We start from the raw sequence: 17314 nt of genomic DNA, 5'->3' as shown, positions 1-17314 counted from the left end.
ACTGAAGTAAAGTCGGATAAACTGCTGTCCCCACATTTTGCAAGTCCGGAGGATGCATTCCTCCAGCTGCTTCCATGATTTTGATAGAAGGAGGCTGCAGATCCTGTGGGAGGCAAATTTTCTTGGGTTTTGGATTCTCAGGGACAGCAATGGGAGGGAGCTGCCTTGCCCGCATTTCTAGGTTTGAAGTCGATAAACATCCAAAGCTATGGAACTAATAGGATTTCTCTCTACCTTTCAAATTTCCTACACTTTTGTAAGAGAAAGAGCTGGGTGGGGGGGAGAAGAAAAAGTTATCTGTGTTCCTTCGCTGAGTCCCCTCCCCCCCCCAGGTCTATGTTAATACAGGCGGGCGATGTGTAAGGCTGGCTTTTATTTTCCAAAAATAAGGCACTTAAAGATCTCTGCTTTGAAACTTTGATACTCTGGAAAACTTCCTCAAAATGGCGGCTACAAGGCTGGTCTTCTGTCATCTTCATAATGAAAGTTCGTTAATGAAAATTTAAGACTTTAGCTATTCGTATTTACCTTAAGGGACAAAGGCCAAAAAAAAAACCAAAAAAACAAAAAAACAAAACTTCTTCCTGATTTAAATCCAGAACACAAGTCTTATTTTCCCACCCTAAAATGTGATTTTTATAAATGTCCTTTTTAGAGAATTGGATTATTAACTTAGTAAAACTAGTTGCTTTTGCAGAGAACGCTTTATATTCTGTATTACCCCTTTCAAGATTTAAAAACACAGTCGTTCCTTATTTAAATACCCTCTTAAAAGAGGACTTCTTTGAAAATACACTCTTGTTCCCTTGGGCAGTTCTGAACTGGTATATATGATAAGATGAGGAGTGTATTTATTTACTGGTCTAGCTCTCCCCCACCTAGAACGCCTAAACACATCATTCGATAAAAAGCATGTTCCACGATAAAAGGCAGTAACAGAAAGTTCGGGGCGAGGTCCTTCTTGGAGAGCCAAGACCGCTCAAAATGTCAAGGGAAACTATTTTCACTTTTCCTCCTGGGCGGAAGGAAGAAAAAAAAAAAAAAAAAAAAAAAAAAAGGAGGAAAACCCAACCCAAGCCACGGTTACTTCTCCACGGCGAGCCCTGATAATGAACACGGCTCGGTAGATAAAGAGGGCTGCGGGCCCTTCCATCTAACTTCCACAGCCTTTAAGGGTTCCATTCTAGCTTTCTCTCCACGCACAGTGCAAGAGGGGATGGGGGTGGGGACTCGCTTTCTAAGACATAAGGGTTAATGTGACCGCTCTCGAGGAGCGATGGCTTCTGAGAGCTCATACCTAGGAGTAAACGGCGGTAGCGTGGCGAGTCCCCGAGTGCCCTTCCTCCAGGCGCAAGCGACTGGGTCCGGCGTCCCTGTCCTGCAGCCCGGCAGATCAGAAGCCCCGATGCCCAAGGTCCCTCTCCACTGCCTGCGCCGGCCTGCACAGCCTTATATCTAACGGTCAATTCATGCAATCTGTCGCTTCCCCCTCCAAACCCCCCCTCCTCGGTGTTTTTTTTTTTTCCTTCCAAGAAGCCCATCTACCAGTTGCTGTGTCCTCGCTCAATAATAATTACCTCGTCCGAGAATTAATTATAATAAATGTTTTCTTGATAAACTAACGAGATAATCCGAGGGGCACACGTCCCTTAATTACAGGCCGTCGTGCTCAGCTCTGCTTCTCGTCCTGGCTGATTAATTTTCTGCATGATAGAAAGGAAACAAAACTTCGCGGACTGGCGACTTGGCCTGAGGCAGGAGGGAAGACCGAGAGGCGGAAAGAAGGAAGGAAGAGGTACCCGGGCTTTTGGAAAACAGCCCGCGCCGGCCTCTGCCCCGCCAATTCGAGTGAAAGTTTCTGGCCTCGGGGAATCAACAACTCCACCACCCGCTAGGGAGAGAGAAATAAATGTGCAAAGGGCTGGTCTTGACTATTAATTATAGTTGGAAGAAGCCCCGGTGTTAGGTCTGGAAGGGGAGGCCTGGGTGTCTACCTTACTCTGGGGGAGGAGTTTGTGCTCAACTCCACTCTGGTGCTAATAACTTTCGGTGACCGGAAAAATCCCGAGGTGAACAGGCGAAATCCTGACCCCCAAAGCTCTGGGATGGAGGGCACAGTTTCAAGGGAAGAGCAGCCCCTCTCCGGGTCCCCTCCCCAAGTGGTGTAGCACCGCAGGTCCACGCGGCTGGGCCTTCTTCCTCTCTCCACACACTCTTCTCCCTCTAAAAGACGACATCGGTTTGGGGCTCTAAGGTTTTTAGATTTTTTTTTCCCAGTGAAATCGGACACTGGCTTTCAATAGTCCCTTGAACTCATCAACACCTCCAATTCGTCCGAGTTTGCAGCAGGACCTGTCGCCCAGGCCGGGTGTTAGCGGGCGCCTTCCATTAGTTCGTTTTGGGGGCAGGCCGAGAGCAGGGGCTGGGCCTCGGCGAGCCCCTCTGTATGAGGCTGGCCTTGACCCACGACACTTCATTGTCCCCAAGCCTGAAAAGGCAGTGCAGAAGTGCTCAACGGGCCACGATGCTACCCCAGACACAGAACAACTGAGGACCCGAAGTCCTTCCTAAGGGGAGGGATTCCGGGGTCTCTGACCCGGAGCATCCAGGCGCTCACTCTCACCTCTGACCGCTCCAGGTGCGCGCGGAAGGCTGGGGCGCGCGTCCCCTGAACCACACTAGGCAGAGTCGCCTTTAAAACCTGTCCAACTAGCGGCCTCGGCCGGGTGATCTGGACCAGGAGCCCGGACCTCAGTGTGCAGTTCCCGGGTTGGTGGAGCCGCACTCCTAGGGATAGGGAGGAGGGGATTGAAGAGCCAGCCCTGGAGGCTTTGAGGAGAGGCGGAGAGCAGAGCCGCACTAGGCTTGGGGGGGAGAGAGGACGAAAAATAGATCAGGCGGCGCGGAAGTAACCAGACGCCAGCGCTGTCCCCCTCCTCGGTTATCCGCTCGGGTTTCGGCTCCAGCTGCACACTGAGGAGTCTAAGGGCAACCCGCTGTCCCCGCCGCTGACGAAGGAGCCGGCCATCAGGGCTCCGGCCTTCGGAAGCGCTCACCTTATTGTCGTTGTTTTTAATTTACCAACCTAGGTACATCACACAGACATCATTTTGTCATGGACTCTGGGAACCAAGCCTAAGGACTCCAGCTAAATCTAGGGGCCAAAATGCAAAGCTCGCGAGGAGAAGCCATGAATAGCGTGGGCGCAGGAACAAAACCCCTCCCCAACTCCCAGATTAGACTCGTCGGATTTCTACGACATTCTACAGTAGCAGCGACCCCCAGGAGCACGCGCTCTCCTCCCTCCCACTCCCGCCCTCTTCTAAAGATCGTCAAATTTTCCTAATGGTCATTATTTCGTCTCAAAATTATCATTAGAAAAATAAAATACATCCACCCCCCTCCTCCACGGAGGAAGTCCCGCGTCCGCAGAGTTGCACATTGGAGGTGCGGAGGTGACTGGGGAACACAAAGATAGCTCTATAGACAAGACAGACGGACACTTACCTTACAGCCGCATTGGACGCTTGAAAAGAAAAAAAAAAAATCAAATTATCCTTCAAAATTCCAAGTAGCCAGCTATCCTAAAAGAAATCAAGAGCATTCAGTTAAAAAACCTTGTAGTCTTCACCTTTCCGTAAAAAGTCAAACAACCAAAAAAATATATATATTTTTTTTAAAGAAAACGAAATGAAGTGGCCAGAGTTGTAAACAGGCGTGTGTCCGTCCGCGATACATACAAAGTGGATGTGGCGACTGCGCTCCTTTAGCGATTTTTATTTTTTAATAAGAGTAGAGGCTGAGTTGGAGCTGAGGAAGGTTCCGCTCTCAGGGAGATTTGCTGAGAAAGCGCCTCTCTGGCAACTTTTTGACGCAAACTCTCCAACCAATGGCAGGGAGAGAATGATTGACACATCTAAGCCAGAGGGAAAATAATAAAAACACACAACAGGGGGAGGAAAACAGGCCGCTGCTGCACGGGGGGAAGAGCAGGCAAGAAATCCAGGCCTCTGACACTACCAGAACGTTCTTTAAAACACTGGGCTGCGCTTAAAATATACATTATGGGCCCGAGCATGTGAACTAATTGTGTAATTAAAATGATGGACAGGAAGGCCTCCCTCTTCGGTCTTTTCTTCTTCTTTTATATCCCTTTCTTAGCCTCCTTTTTTCTTTCTTTCTTTTTTTTTTCTTTTTTTGTTTTTATTTTAGAGGAAGGACACCAAACAACGCAGGGCAGGAAAATATTTAAGTCAAAGCTAGGGGAAGGAGGGAGGGAGTAATGCCGGATTTTCGATTCCAACACCAGCAAAGGAAATGTGGGTCCGAGGCAGAACTCAAACCCAGGCTAACCTTAAAAACAGGGCTATGTCCTCTTAAAGAGGACCAGACGGCGCTGAGGGGGGAAAAGGGGTGAAAAGTAGACGAATCCGGGACGGAGCTGGGAACATGCAGTGTAGACAGATGCAGATTCACAAGGCTGAACTCCCTGAAAATGTTGTCGTCCTCGCTGTTCTTCAACCCCTTACGAATAACCCTGGTCTCAGAGCTCTGGGTTTCCGGGCACGATTTTTCAATTTGATAAGTCCAGAGCAAGATGTAAAAGAAAACGTGAAATCCCAAGTCTACCCCCAGGGCAGATTTCGGGACAAGGGAGGGGGATACCTCAAATCTCCAGGGCGTGAGTGTGAGGTGACAAAAAGCCCCCAGTAGCAACAGTTTCTGCCTAAGAATAAACTCCTGGTGCTGCAGAGCCTGGGAGTTACCAGGGACGGAGTCGCCCTCGCCTGAGGCTGAAACTCGGGAGCTGGGACGCAGCAGGACCAACCAACTCAACTTCTTCAGGTTCAGATCCCGGACCCGACTGTTTTCTAGAAGAGCAGAAACACATTGGACAGAGTGTTAGGGGACGGGGTGGGGGGGGCAAATGTTACTGCTGAGTGTGTGGAGGATGAGGTGGGGGGAGAAGACAGCTTTCCCCTCAACTCCCAATGCAGAAGGAAAAAAACCAAACCAAAACAAAACGAAAAAAACCCACCACCCCCTCACTGCCTCAGTCACCGCCACCACTGCTATGGGCCCAAAGAAACAGCTCGCTGCCTTTAATTTGGGGACCTATGTTAATGAAGTTGGTAATTAATTCGTCGCTTTGTTGTCGGTTCTTATACTGTATGTGTAATCAAATGTGGCCGTCCTTGGGATTTACAGCAATTAGCGAATTACGGGAGTGCGCAGGAGGCTACAAGTTCTCGGCAGCCCGGCTGGGCTCGGCTCCGGCTCGGCCTAAGGCTGGGCACTCCGCTGCCGCAGCAGACTTGCAGGTGTGTTCTAAGAGCGTGGGGTCCTGGAGGCTCCACGAACCCTGGAGCGCCTCCGGGCTTGCCCAGATCTTCCTGGCTCCTCTGTAGCTGCTCCAGTCCGAAGAAAACTCCTGGCTGTCGCGTTCCCTGGAGCCACGACTTTGTGGGGCCTAGGCTGGGGGGGAGGGTGAGTACGGACCTTTCCTTGTTACCCCGCCCCCACCGTGCAGAAACACCTGGCGACTGTCCCCAAGGCCTTTCATTTAGGAGAGGTAAACAAATGTCCCAGGCAGTTGTCCCCCGTGGCCCGGGCTGTGGGAAGCAGGTCCTGGCTCTTGGTCCGAGCCATCGTGCTTTGTACGATGGAAGGGCAAATCCACGCGAATCTCTCGAAAAAGAGGCGATTTCCCACCCCGAGAAAAGAATTCTCCCCAGTTTGATCATAATGATGTTGAAAGCATCAAAGAGCTAAAAAGAAAAAAAAAAATGACCATTATGGATGTAGGAGAGCAAGGCCTTGGGGACAGTGAGGGTGGGGTGCGGTAAAGAAATAGAGCGAGGGCTTGTGAGTCACTCGAAGTAAGTGAAAAAATCGGAGAGAAAGCGATCCATCTGCAGTAGGGTCCAGAGACGTTAGGAACCTCTCAAGTTCCAGGCAAAGGTTTGGGATGTAGTCCTGAGAAGACCCAGAGCAGCCAAACCTCCCAGAAAATTCCGGAGTGCTATAGACAGTGGAGGATTTCTGTTAGATACAGCGTGGGAGGGCTTTCCCCTTCAGCGGCTGGCAGCACACAAGCCCCCGCTTCTCCTTTGCCCTCTAGTCTAATAACTTCGCAGAAATACAGGGCCAATAAACCACCAGTTGGAAATGGACAGTGTTAAATAAACAAGGGTCTCTTTAAAATTCTCATCCACTTCAGATGTCTAAAGTAAGATCGTGATGATTTTGTCACGGTTTGGTAAATTTACCCCTTTAAGAGGCTTTTCATAAATCCCAGAACACACCTTCAGCCAGATTTGAATATAGATTTAGGTTTTAAAACCCAGAAGCTGGAAACACCACTTTATCAAAGAGAATTTCCCTTTAGCTTAGCAATATGCTGCAGCTCTCAAAAGATTGGATCTGAAAGAAAGAGACGGAGGAGAAAGAGAGCCAGAGACAGAGATGTAGACAAGGGAGGGAAAGGGAAAAAAGGCTTTTTTTTTTTTTCTTTCTAGAGGAATTCTGCCCAGACTCTCCAGCAGTTGGTAGCAGGCAGGCTTTCTCCTGTGTCGCCTGGAAAAGTTGCAAAATTGCTCTTCACCTGTAAGAACATGCTTTTTTATCTTCCAGTCTCTTCTTGTCAATTTGGAAATTGCAGACAGCCCGGCTCAGGTACTGTTTCCACAAACCCTATTCTAGGTCAGGACAAAAGCCACTGGCTTTGGGGGAAGGGGTGGGGTGGAGAGGGTGGGCTGCTTCACAAAAAAAACCTTAGAAACTTGATGGGAGAAAAAGACTCCTTGGATGGAAACATCTCTTGATTTTCAGTAAGTTCTTGAGCCTCCAATATACTTCCTATTCATTCATCGGAGTTCCTTTATCTGGAGTTTAACTTTTCTCCCATCTGAAAAAGCAAAAACATTTCCTATGAAGCTGACTTAAGGTAGCGGTGGTTTGTGCTTTCCAACAATTCTCATTAACTAGTGGGTGGGTTTTGGTTGCCGTGTGTACAATTACTTTGCTAGGCTGATGAGATGTGAAGACTCAGAGGCCGAGTGGGGGGGAAAAAATAGCAGCATGCAGAAAACCAAGTTATTTGTCAAGGCTTGTGTGCGGTTCCCACCTGATAGCTGATAGTCGTGTTTTGAAATCTGGACTTATGCGTGGCACTCACTGGGCTGAGTTTTCTCCATCCAAAATGCCAGGCTCGTTTAAAATAGTCCAAAGTTTCCTCCAAGTTTATTAACTGTGGGAATGGGAGGGGGGAGGGGAGAACCATCTCTGGAGTCTTCCAGGCTAATTAAAAAAAGAAGAAAACCCCATATCCCTCAAGAGCGCAGTGGGGGTGTTGGGGAGGGGGAGTAGTAGTTAGACTCCCTGGACACTAACTTCCGAAATATGAAGATTAATTTCAAATCTTTTCAGCAATTCAGTGGGCAGTGTGGGGGAAGGGAAGTGACCACATTTTGCATGAGAATCATCACCTATTAAAAAGAATTAATTCTTCACTAGGTTTTTTTCTTTTTCTTTTTTTTTTTTTAGAAATGACTTTATTTTGAAACTTGCCAAGCTCAATTCTGATCATTTCTTAACAGGATTTAAGGCAGTGCGGGCAGGGTGAGGGACGTAAAGCAGCACACCGCTTATGAATTAAGCGTGGGTCACTCCTTCCCTGTATTTCAGTTGCTTCAGAAAAGAGGGTGAAGGGAAAAGAAATCACTTCAAAGATAGGATTGTGCTGTCTTGATGAAAGAGCAGGAGGCAAATTCCAATTTGGGGGGAAAAAAAAAAAAAAAGGAAAAGGAAAAGAGGAGTAATGTGTTGTTCCGGAATGAACCGGATTAAGACTGTGCGACAAGTGGGAGATGTGGGCTGTGAGACATTTATGAGCTGAGTGTGAGCTTGGTGCTAGTCGACTGTCCTTGTCCCAGGGAGTATGAAGACCAAGAGTAGGGTGTATTCAGGGCAGGGTTAGGGTGAGGGAGAATAAAGGCTGTGTGAGTGTGGGAGATGTGTGTGTTGGGGGGGGAGGTGTGTGTGTGTGTGTGTGTGTGTGTGTGTGTGTTTGAGAGAGAGCGATTTGGATAGATTGATAGAAGACGGTAGCAGTCAGTTTACATAATTTTCTGCTGGTCTTAAAGTTTCCTTGAAATCAATTCTACTGCAAGCAGCAGCCTTGGGCTATAGAGCTGATGCAAAACCAACCATTACACTCCAATATCTTGCCTGTTTGCAAACTTCATTTAAAACTGGGGGAAGAAAAGACCCGGGAATGGTTTTGTAAGAAAGGAAGGGGAGAAAAAGAAGAAGAAAAGAAAACCACAGTGAAGCTTTAAACTAGTTTGGATAAAACTCTAATCTTTTATTTGTAACCTTTTACAAAGCTTTATTTCCCGCATATGAAAAGCTTCTTTTATACAGGCAAGGCAGACTTTTTCTTTGGATTTTTAATTAGAGTCCATCAATTGTAGCCATATTTAAGAATCAATATAAAGTAATCCTTCGAGATGGGATAAGGTTTTAATCGAAAATCTAATTTCCCACTCTTTGCAGATCATTTTAAGGAGCTAGTTGATTAAAAAAAAAAAAGTTCAATATTTAAAAGATATAACGCCCCAAACCTGGAAAAGATCATGTGTGCAAGAAACCACTGATGCTGTCTTACAAAGGAAAGCCTTGCTGCTGTCAGGAACTGCCTTCTACTTAGAAGAATTTGGCGTATTTTTTTCCCCTCAAATGCTGTTCTCAAATGTGTCTCCTATCAGAGTTGTCATATTGAATGAAGGAGAGACTTATTTGAAACACCATTTCACAAACAAACAAACAAACAAACAAACAACCCCAATTTAAAAAAATCAACTAAAAACACATAGCTCTTGATAGACCCTCCTCATTGCATGTTCCCCAACTTGGAGATTAGTAAATGACTGACGCACACTTTTCATTTTCCATGGATCCAAACTTTGCGCCTTCACATCCCTGAAGGTGAGTGGCCAGTGCATGTTAAAACTTCGAGCGCACAACTTTGCCACCTTTTATGTTGTAGGACGGTGGAGGATGTGCTTATCACAAAGGCGTAGACTTTTAAGCAGTCCTACCATGATTATTGGCTTTCAATTTGCCTTTAAGGGAGGGGGTCAAGGACGGAAAGGTGGAAGAAGGGTAGGAAGTCAAAACAAACTGTAGGACGGAGTCCACGCACTTAGCTCGTGAGTGCTGGAGCTGAAGTGTCCAAGTAAGGGCTGTAAGACCTTCTGATGGGCAGAGTGCACTCAGAGCTTCAGCTCAAGAACTCATCGGAAAACTAGCAGGGCACACCCCCGCTCCCCAAAGTTTACAGAGTATTTTCAGCTAGCCGCTGTACTTACTTGAATTGTTCTACCTGCAATTATCTCGCTTTCATTGTTTTAAGTGCATCTGGAAAAATAAGCAAATAAATAAACTCATCGTATTTGCTTTTACAAGTCTGAAAGCAGTGGGCTTGGAAATGTTCACGAGCCACGTTTTCCTTTTATCTGAAGAGATTTCAATTTATTTAAAAGCCTGCCGTTTAATGCACTACACGTTCGCACCCAATTTTAGGGAAACTCCCTTCGTGTATTTTAACCATAATCGCGCCTAATGAAAAGCTGGGTTCTTCTTCTTTTCTTTTTCTTTCATGCTTTTTCTTTTTCTTTTTTTTTTTTTAAGGGAAAATATAATGCGTCTTCATTAGCAAAATTGACTGCTGTGCTCACGACAGTTCTTAATTGAAAAGGCAACCTTATTTTAATGGTGTGGTTGGGAAGAAGATTACATACTTTATTCAAACACAAAGACAATTAATAATGAGAAGCAGGCGGCTGCCATTAACCCTAATGCAGTCGCATCAGAGTCCGGGAGAAGGGCTCCTACCTGAGGCACTCTGTACAAACTCCCCCGGCTCCCTTCTTCCCCGCCTCACCCATCCCTTACTTGGGATTTCTTAAGGTGCACGGCCCAGGCTTGGCTTCGGTCTGGCGGGGATTTTCCAGCCTGTGTGGCGCGGCGGCGGGAGCCGGTGACCGCGTGTCTCAGGGTCTGGGGCAGCGCTGACGGGACGGAGACACTCGGGTGCCCGAGTGTGGCGCAAATCTCGCGCCCGCTCGCAGAGCTGGGTAAGGGCGGCCCCGGCCCCAGTGAGCTGCAGGATTTGGGGGACCCAGAGCCACCTGGTACACTTTGAGAAGTTTAACCAAGTAGGCTGGGCTGCCTTCTGAGTGAAGAAATTACAGGGGAAATCTTGGCCACCCGAGATCGTGTTGGGCAAGAACGGTGTGCAGGGCACTAGAACACCCGGCCGAAGCAGCAAGTTTTGCTCCCCGGCGTGGGGAGCAAAGCATGAGTGTGCGTGTGGGGCGCTCCTGGCTCTCCGTGTCTACTTGTGAGCTCGCGGTTGCGCGTGGGGTCCCCGGGAGGGGCGGGGTCGCGACCTGTCCTAGACTTTGGCACGTCCTGTTTTCGGGATGCTAAGGCACAGCGACCGGCTCTGAGCGTTGCCTTCGTGGACCAAGGGAAAGCCACTGAAAACTCGCACCCGGAGCCGGGTCCACGGGTACCCCCGAAGCAGAGCTGGAAGGCAACCCTGGCTGGAGATTTTGGCGTGGAACAAACACCACTCTAAATGTGGGGCCTGGGCCCGCAGCCACCAGCATTCCGGAATGGGGGACTCGAGGGATCGAACTGTCTTTCCAGTCTCCGGGCCTTTTGTGCCGGGTACAGGGTGGGGAAAGAACAGGCTGTGAATTTGCGTTCTCTGGAGACCTTCCTGCCTAGCGATCTACACAACTAGCCCAGCCCAGCCCCAAGTTCCTTTTCCAGTCCAGCCTCCCAGTCCAGGCCTAGGCAGCTGAGAAAGGTGGAGAGTCCATCTGTGACGCACCCCTCCCCCCAGCTTCCGCCGTTGTCTCAATGGGGACCAGGGAGCAGCTTCAGACCACAGGAGCAGCCGGGAGTTAGCACTGTCCTAACCAAGAGTCCGCTGGGCAGCCTGGATCTTCAGCCGCAGTCCGAGGCGTCTGGCGTCCAGCAGCCACTTGCAGTGAAGGGGGAAGCTGGGGGGTAGGTGGGGTGGGGGGAGTTTATGGTTGGGAACTCCGGCTTGAGTGTCTGGGAGGGAAAGGTATGATTCAGACAGCCTTCTGAAGCTGCCCTGAGGCACTGGTCCACATCCAGCCTCGTGGAGAAAGCAGGGACCATTCTCCAAGGTCCAGCTGGACACATCCCCTTTCCCTGAAGGGACACGTCACGGGAGCTCTACTATTAAACACGTGCTGTTCTGTGTCCCTCTAACCACCGAGTCCCAGTTTCCCTCTAGTTTCTGCCTATGCACCTTGCTACAGACTTCATTTTAGCCATGGGTTGGGGAGCTTCTCGATGCTTCTGAAGATCTGCTGTGTGTTGGGTCCTGTCCATCACCCCCCACCTCCACCCCCAAGCCCCAAGGCCACTGTGCTAACTCTTCAGGCCAGGCAGGTGGGATTCAGCACTGTAACCAGATTTGATTGAAAGCCTGTTATCAGCTACATAGGAACCTTCTCGCCACCTTTCCACCGGTCCATGAACAGCCTCTCCTCCCTGCATAATGTATCCAAAGCTCTCTCCCGTCCTTTCAAAGTCAGTTAAGGTCCTCTGCCGGTTACCACTTGCCAACCAAGCCTGAGAGTCAGCTTTGGAGGCGGCCATGTGAGCCAGCTTGGTATTAAAGAGGGAACTAAGTGTCCTAGATTGGTGAAGCAACCGTTGTCTTTTGGGGGACAGTCCGGACCCCGAGAGTTACTTACACAACCACCTAGGTGCAATAGCAGACTCTTGTACTTGAGTATCTGTTTCTTGACATTCGACCTGTGCATGCTTGAAGGCGTCTTTATTAATATGTGTCTGACTTCGGAGAGCTACTCCATAATGGCATTCCTAAATAATTTCTTAAATGCCATTTAAGCTAGTTCAGCAACAGACAGTGACATGTAGCCTAAGTGGCAGTTTCCTGGCAGCTTGCTCAACTAATGAACAAGCAAAAAAAAAGTGGAAGATAGAATCGCTTCCGGTTCTCAGCTCCTGAACTCGAGCATTAGAGGCATCACGTAAAGGGCACAGTGCAAACAGAACATAGATGATGTATTTTTGGATGATTCTTGGAAAAGCAGCTTCCTTTTGAGTGTGCTCTCTTGTTTTGATGCACAAAACAAGCCAGAGAAACACAGAAGAAAGTGGCTGGTCTGGAGGTGTTGAGTGTGGATGGGATGTTGGGCCTCAGTTGCACCCGTGTTATAACGACAAAATGGAAGCACCCAAGGCCTGCATGTAAGTGTCCCTTACAAAGAGACCGTCTGTGGACTCAACATTTTTTTCCTATGATAAATCAAACAACCTCTCCCCTTACGCTCAAGAGTTAAGTCTGTTTACATGTTTTCCTAGCTGGCACTGTGTCGATACAACTTTGGTCAACGGCAGACTCCAAATGGTGCCCCAAATACTTAGCATTAGGCTACACAGTCCTTCTTCTTCCGCATTCCTTTCTCTTCTTTCTTGGTTTGTGAGATAGAGTTTTTCTATATATCCCAGGTTGGCCTTGAATTCACGGCAATTCTCCTTTAGTACGGGGGTTATATACAAGTATTACACCTGACTTCACAACCTCTTCCCCATAGTTATTATTGTTATTACAAAATTGTGTGTGGTGTGTGTGTGTGTGTGTGGTGTGTGGTGTGTGGTGTGTGGTGTGTGTGTGTGTGTGTGTGGAGTGTGTGTGTGTGTATGTGTGTGGGGTGTGTGTATGTATGTATGTGTGTGGGATGTGTGTGTATGTATGTGTGTGGGGTGTGTGTGTATGTGGGTGGGGGAGGGTGTATGTGTATGTGTGTGTATGTGAGTGCATGTGTGTGTGTATGGTGTGTGTTGTGTGTGGGTGTGTGTGTGTGGTGTGTTTGCATAGGCACACATGTGCCATGTGTGCAGGTCAGAGGACCACTTTGTGGGAGTTGGTTCTCTACTTCTATCCTGTGGGTCCCGAGGGTCAAACTGGGTTGTCAGGCCTGGCATCCTTCCCCTCAGAGCTGCCTTGCCAACCCTCCATAATGTCTTTAAACGAGATTGGGTTCTTGGTTCAATAAGGAATTTATCCACACTTGGTAGATGGAAATACATTTAATTTTCACATGCAACAATTTCCATTGAAGTCTCTAATGTATCTAAAGATGGTGATTACCAATCCAAAAAGCCTCCAAAACACACACACACACACACACACACACACACACACACACACACACACACACACACACACTTTAAAGTGGGTTACAACATGGATTCAGTTTTATCCATTTTATTCAACAAGCACAACTGGGAGTCCGTATATTAGGTAACTGTCAAGAATCACTTGTTAATTTTCCCCCCACTGCTGTGAATTGAACCCAGGGCCTTGTGCTTGCTAGCCAAGCGTTGTACCACGAAGTTAAATCACTAACCCCTATCTCAAGAATTAATAAAGTCCGAGGACATGATCAGGCTCGGGTCAGGGAAACTGTTATTCTGTTTGTTTGTCTTTCTTGTTGCAAAGAAGCAAGTTGCCAGAATACATATTTGATCTAAAATTTTATATCATCTCCCTTCTTCTAGATGAAATGACAAGACTTCTATGTTGTTTAAGGTTATGAGGGCCCATGCTGTTCTCTCACAGCAGGGTTCCCAGGAAGAACTGTGGAGGTTGATAAGAGGAATTCAGGAAAGTACCTGACTTTTACTCTGCAAATTTGATGTGTTTTAAGAACTCAAGTCAGGGGCAACTGAATATGTATGTGTTCAGAGAGGCCTGTGCTCCTCAGCGAAGGGTTTCTGCTGTTGTTAGACCTTCTGTTGTTGTTTGGTTGTCTGATTGGGTGTTTGGTCGGTTTGGTTAGTAGTAAAAACAAATCTTAGATTTAACCGTGTGTTCTTTTGCGCCGTTATGGATCCGATCTGTGTCTACGCTGCCATTATAGTCTTATTTCTTAAAAGAATGGGAAAAATTATTCAAAGGAGTAACAACTGTGATTTTCTGAAATTCCCTATCTCAGTTAGGAGCGGTCATTACATATTTACTTGTTTGGGACCATTTTAGCTTCAACGACTTGGCAATTTTGGAGACCGATGAGTTTTATTTCCTTTTTAAATTTAGAATTTCCTATGTAACAGCCAACTTATATTCAGATGCAGCTTTTCTTATCGAGATCGTTTCCCCCTTTTCGTTTTCTTTGCTTCTTGTCTATAAAACAGATATGAGGACGATTATCGTTCCACAGGTTGGAGCTGTCGAATATGGTGATCAGGTGACAGATTTAAGTAAAGCTTCTGTAGAAGTGGCCAATGTTAGAAGGCTTTTTTTTTCTGGTGAAATCTGGGGGTCGGGTGGGGATTAAATATTTTCCCTTCTAGAGCAGTCATGCTATCCTGTAGACCTGCACTCCCTCAAGCTCTTGAACCCTGTCCTCACCGGTAGCTGCATTGTCTTTTTGGTCACAGCACCCAAGTGTAGTCTGTGGGCTGCAGAGGGGTAATTAATTAATACTCTTTATGAAAATTATTCAAAATACCAAGTAATTTTGTTTGTCTGTTCTTGAAACATTCAGAAAACAACAAAAAAAAAAACCCCAAAATAAACAAACAAAAAAGCAAAACAACAGTGAAACGCTCATTCTTTACGTTCTAATTTTGGCTTTGAGTTTCCTTCAAAGCAAGAGGGTTTGAGAGCTCCTTGGCTCATGCTTTTTCCAAGAGTTATACTTGCGGCTGCTCATGGGTCCCTCAACCAAGCCTCTGTGGTCTTACACCAATTTAGCAGCTTAGATTGCACCATCATCAGAAAGCAAAAGGAAAATTTCCTTGGTTTAGTTAGGCATTCATATTATAAATACCCATTTATCAAACTTAACCGACAAAGTCGTCTACTAGAAGTCAAGATGGTAAAAAACCACAGCCTTAAAATATTCAGGATGGAGACTAGCCCGTTCATTTATGTTTCTCTTGCTGGTGAGGGCATTGAATAGAACGCTCTGCGTACTGGTGCCAGCATGCTTGTCTACTCCTGTAAGGGATGCGAGAAGTGCACAGGAAGACTTACTAAAGTCCCTCAGGAACGATGGAAAGAACCACCAGGCTTCTGATGCCCAAAAGATAGACAAAATCAAGTTGGTAGAATGCAAATGGAGACGAGATTCCAGACCCTCTCTCAGCAGCCATACCCTGTGACAGACCCAGAGGCTACTCCGAAGCCACCGGGGCCACTGCCTGCTCATTTTGCCAAAGTGCCAGATGCTGTTGCTTGGAAGAACCTCTTCCACAGCTTGATGTCTGGGTCCTGTGATGGCCGTCCAGAGAACAGTAGTGGGGCATGCTGGGATGAAGGCAACCCTAGCGTCACACTAGAGTGCTTTCTTTCCTGGTTTTAAGGGTGAATTTTAAATTAACTAAGTTTCGAAAAGTCACATTTTGTTTTCCAGATTTTTTTTTTTTTTAAAAAAAAGGAGGTTATAGTCCAAATCAAAGCCGTGTGTTTAAAGATGTAGGTCCTCTAAAAACTTAATGTTGTTTGTGGATTGTATTTAATTAACCCACAAGGACTGGGGCACTTAGAGGAGACAAAAGAGCATCTACGTCCACTAATCCTGTAGTGATGAGGTAAATAGCTTGATGTTCTAGAGGAACGGTGGTACGGAAGCTACAGAATTCATCATATAGGATAGGACCATTTAAAAAAATATATATTCATATATATATACATATATTCACATATATGAATTTTTTTTCTTTTTCTTCTTCTTTTTTCTTCTTTTCTTTTTTCTTTTTTTCGGAGCTGGGGACCGAACCCAGGGCCTTGTGCTTGCTAGGCAAGCGCTCTTCCGCTGAGCTAAATCCCCAACCCCTATATGAATATTTATATTCATATATTTATATATATATATTCTTTTTAGGAAAAATAACAGTGAAATGTTTAACGTTAGTTTCACAATAATATTTTGGTTGTGGGAGCCACTGAATGTGTTATAGTTTTGTTTTGTTTTTCTAAAGGCATTAAGAGAAATTGATTAGTGACAAGGAAGAGAAGAAAACATTGCTGGTCAGTAGGCCACGGTGAGTCACGGGCATATCCCACATCTCAGGTAAATACCCAGGAAGTGTCTCCTATTCTGAAGCCATGTTAGGATCTGCTGGGTTGCACAAGCCAATAACAGCTGCTCTCTTTGAGTCATTTGGTCCACGTCAGCAAATGGATGTAATTTGATCCCGGTCTACCATAACCAAAAATCTATACGCTTTTCACATGATCTTTTATTTATTTTTTCTAATTATAGGAATTTCTTCCCTGAATATTCCCCGGCTTTATCTAAGAGGCTGGTAGTAAGTGCCTGAGTGCCAGAGAGGATGTGTAATTCCTTTAATCATTGTGATCAATGTGAACCATGGCGTGATTAATGCGGCCAGGGTAGTAGGCCACAGTTAAAAACATAATCAAAATATTTGGATAGCAGGAACTTACTGTAGAGCGGTGTTTCTCAACTGGGGTGGGGTGGGGGCATGATTTTTGCCTCCCAGGAGGACATTTGGCAGTGTCTGAGGACAGTTTTGGTTGCCACGACTGTCATCTACTGGGTGAGGACCAGAGATGCTGCTTTGGAACCTGGAATGCAGAGGAGAGCCCTCCGCAGCAGAGGACCACCTGGCCCAACTGACAGGAAGGTCGCGACGGAAAATGCTGATGGCGAAAATAGATGACAGATAAAATATTACTAGCACTGTAGAAATGAAATTATAACCAATATATAAATAGTATCACTATTTCAGATGTTTTTAAAAAAATCTCTCATTTATTTATTTTCAAATTTCTTCATGTTTCATGTTTGGGATCATATAACCAACACAGAAAACATTAATATTATTGCTACGTATGTAACCGTTTTCTTTTAAAAATATTCTTTGTGAGTTTCCTTTCCTTCCTTCCTTCCTTTCTTTCTTTCTTTTTCCTTTTTTCGTTTTTTTCTTTATTTGAGATGAGGCTACTCTATGTAACCCCGCTGTCCTGGAACTCTCTCCATAGACTAGGCTGGCCTCAAACTCACAATCTGTCTGCCTCTGTCTCTGTTTCAGGGGTCAAAGAAGAAAGTTTTTTTTTTTTTCTTTTCTTTTTTTCGGAGCTGGGGACCGAACCCAGGGCCTTGTGCTTGCTAGGCAAACACCGTACCACTGAGCTAAATCCCCAACCCCAAAGAAGAAAGTTTTAAGCCAAAGAAGATAATTCTATTCTGTTTGTTTCTTGTTC

The sequence above is a fragment of the Rattus rattus genome, chromosome 12 (assembly GCF_011064425.1).
Source record: "Rattus rattus isolate New Zealand chromosome 12, Rrattus_CSIRO_v1, whole genome shotgun sequence".
Lineage (NCBI taxonomy): Eukaryota > Metazoa > Chordata > Mammalia > Rodentia > Muridae > Rattus > Rattus rattus.
Note: the sequence above shows the minus strand (reverse complement) of the source record.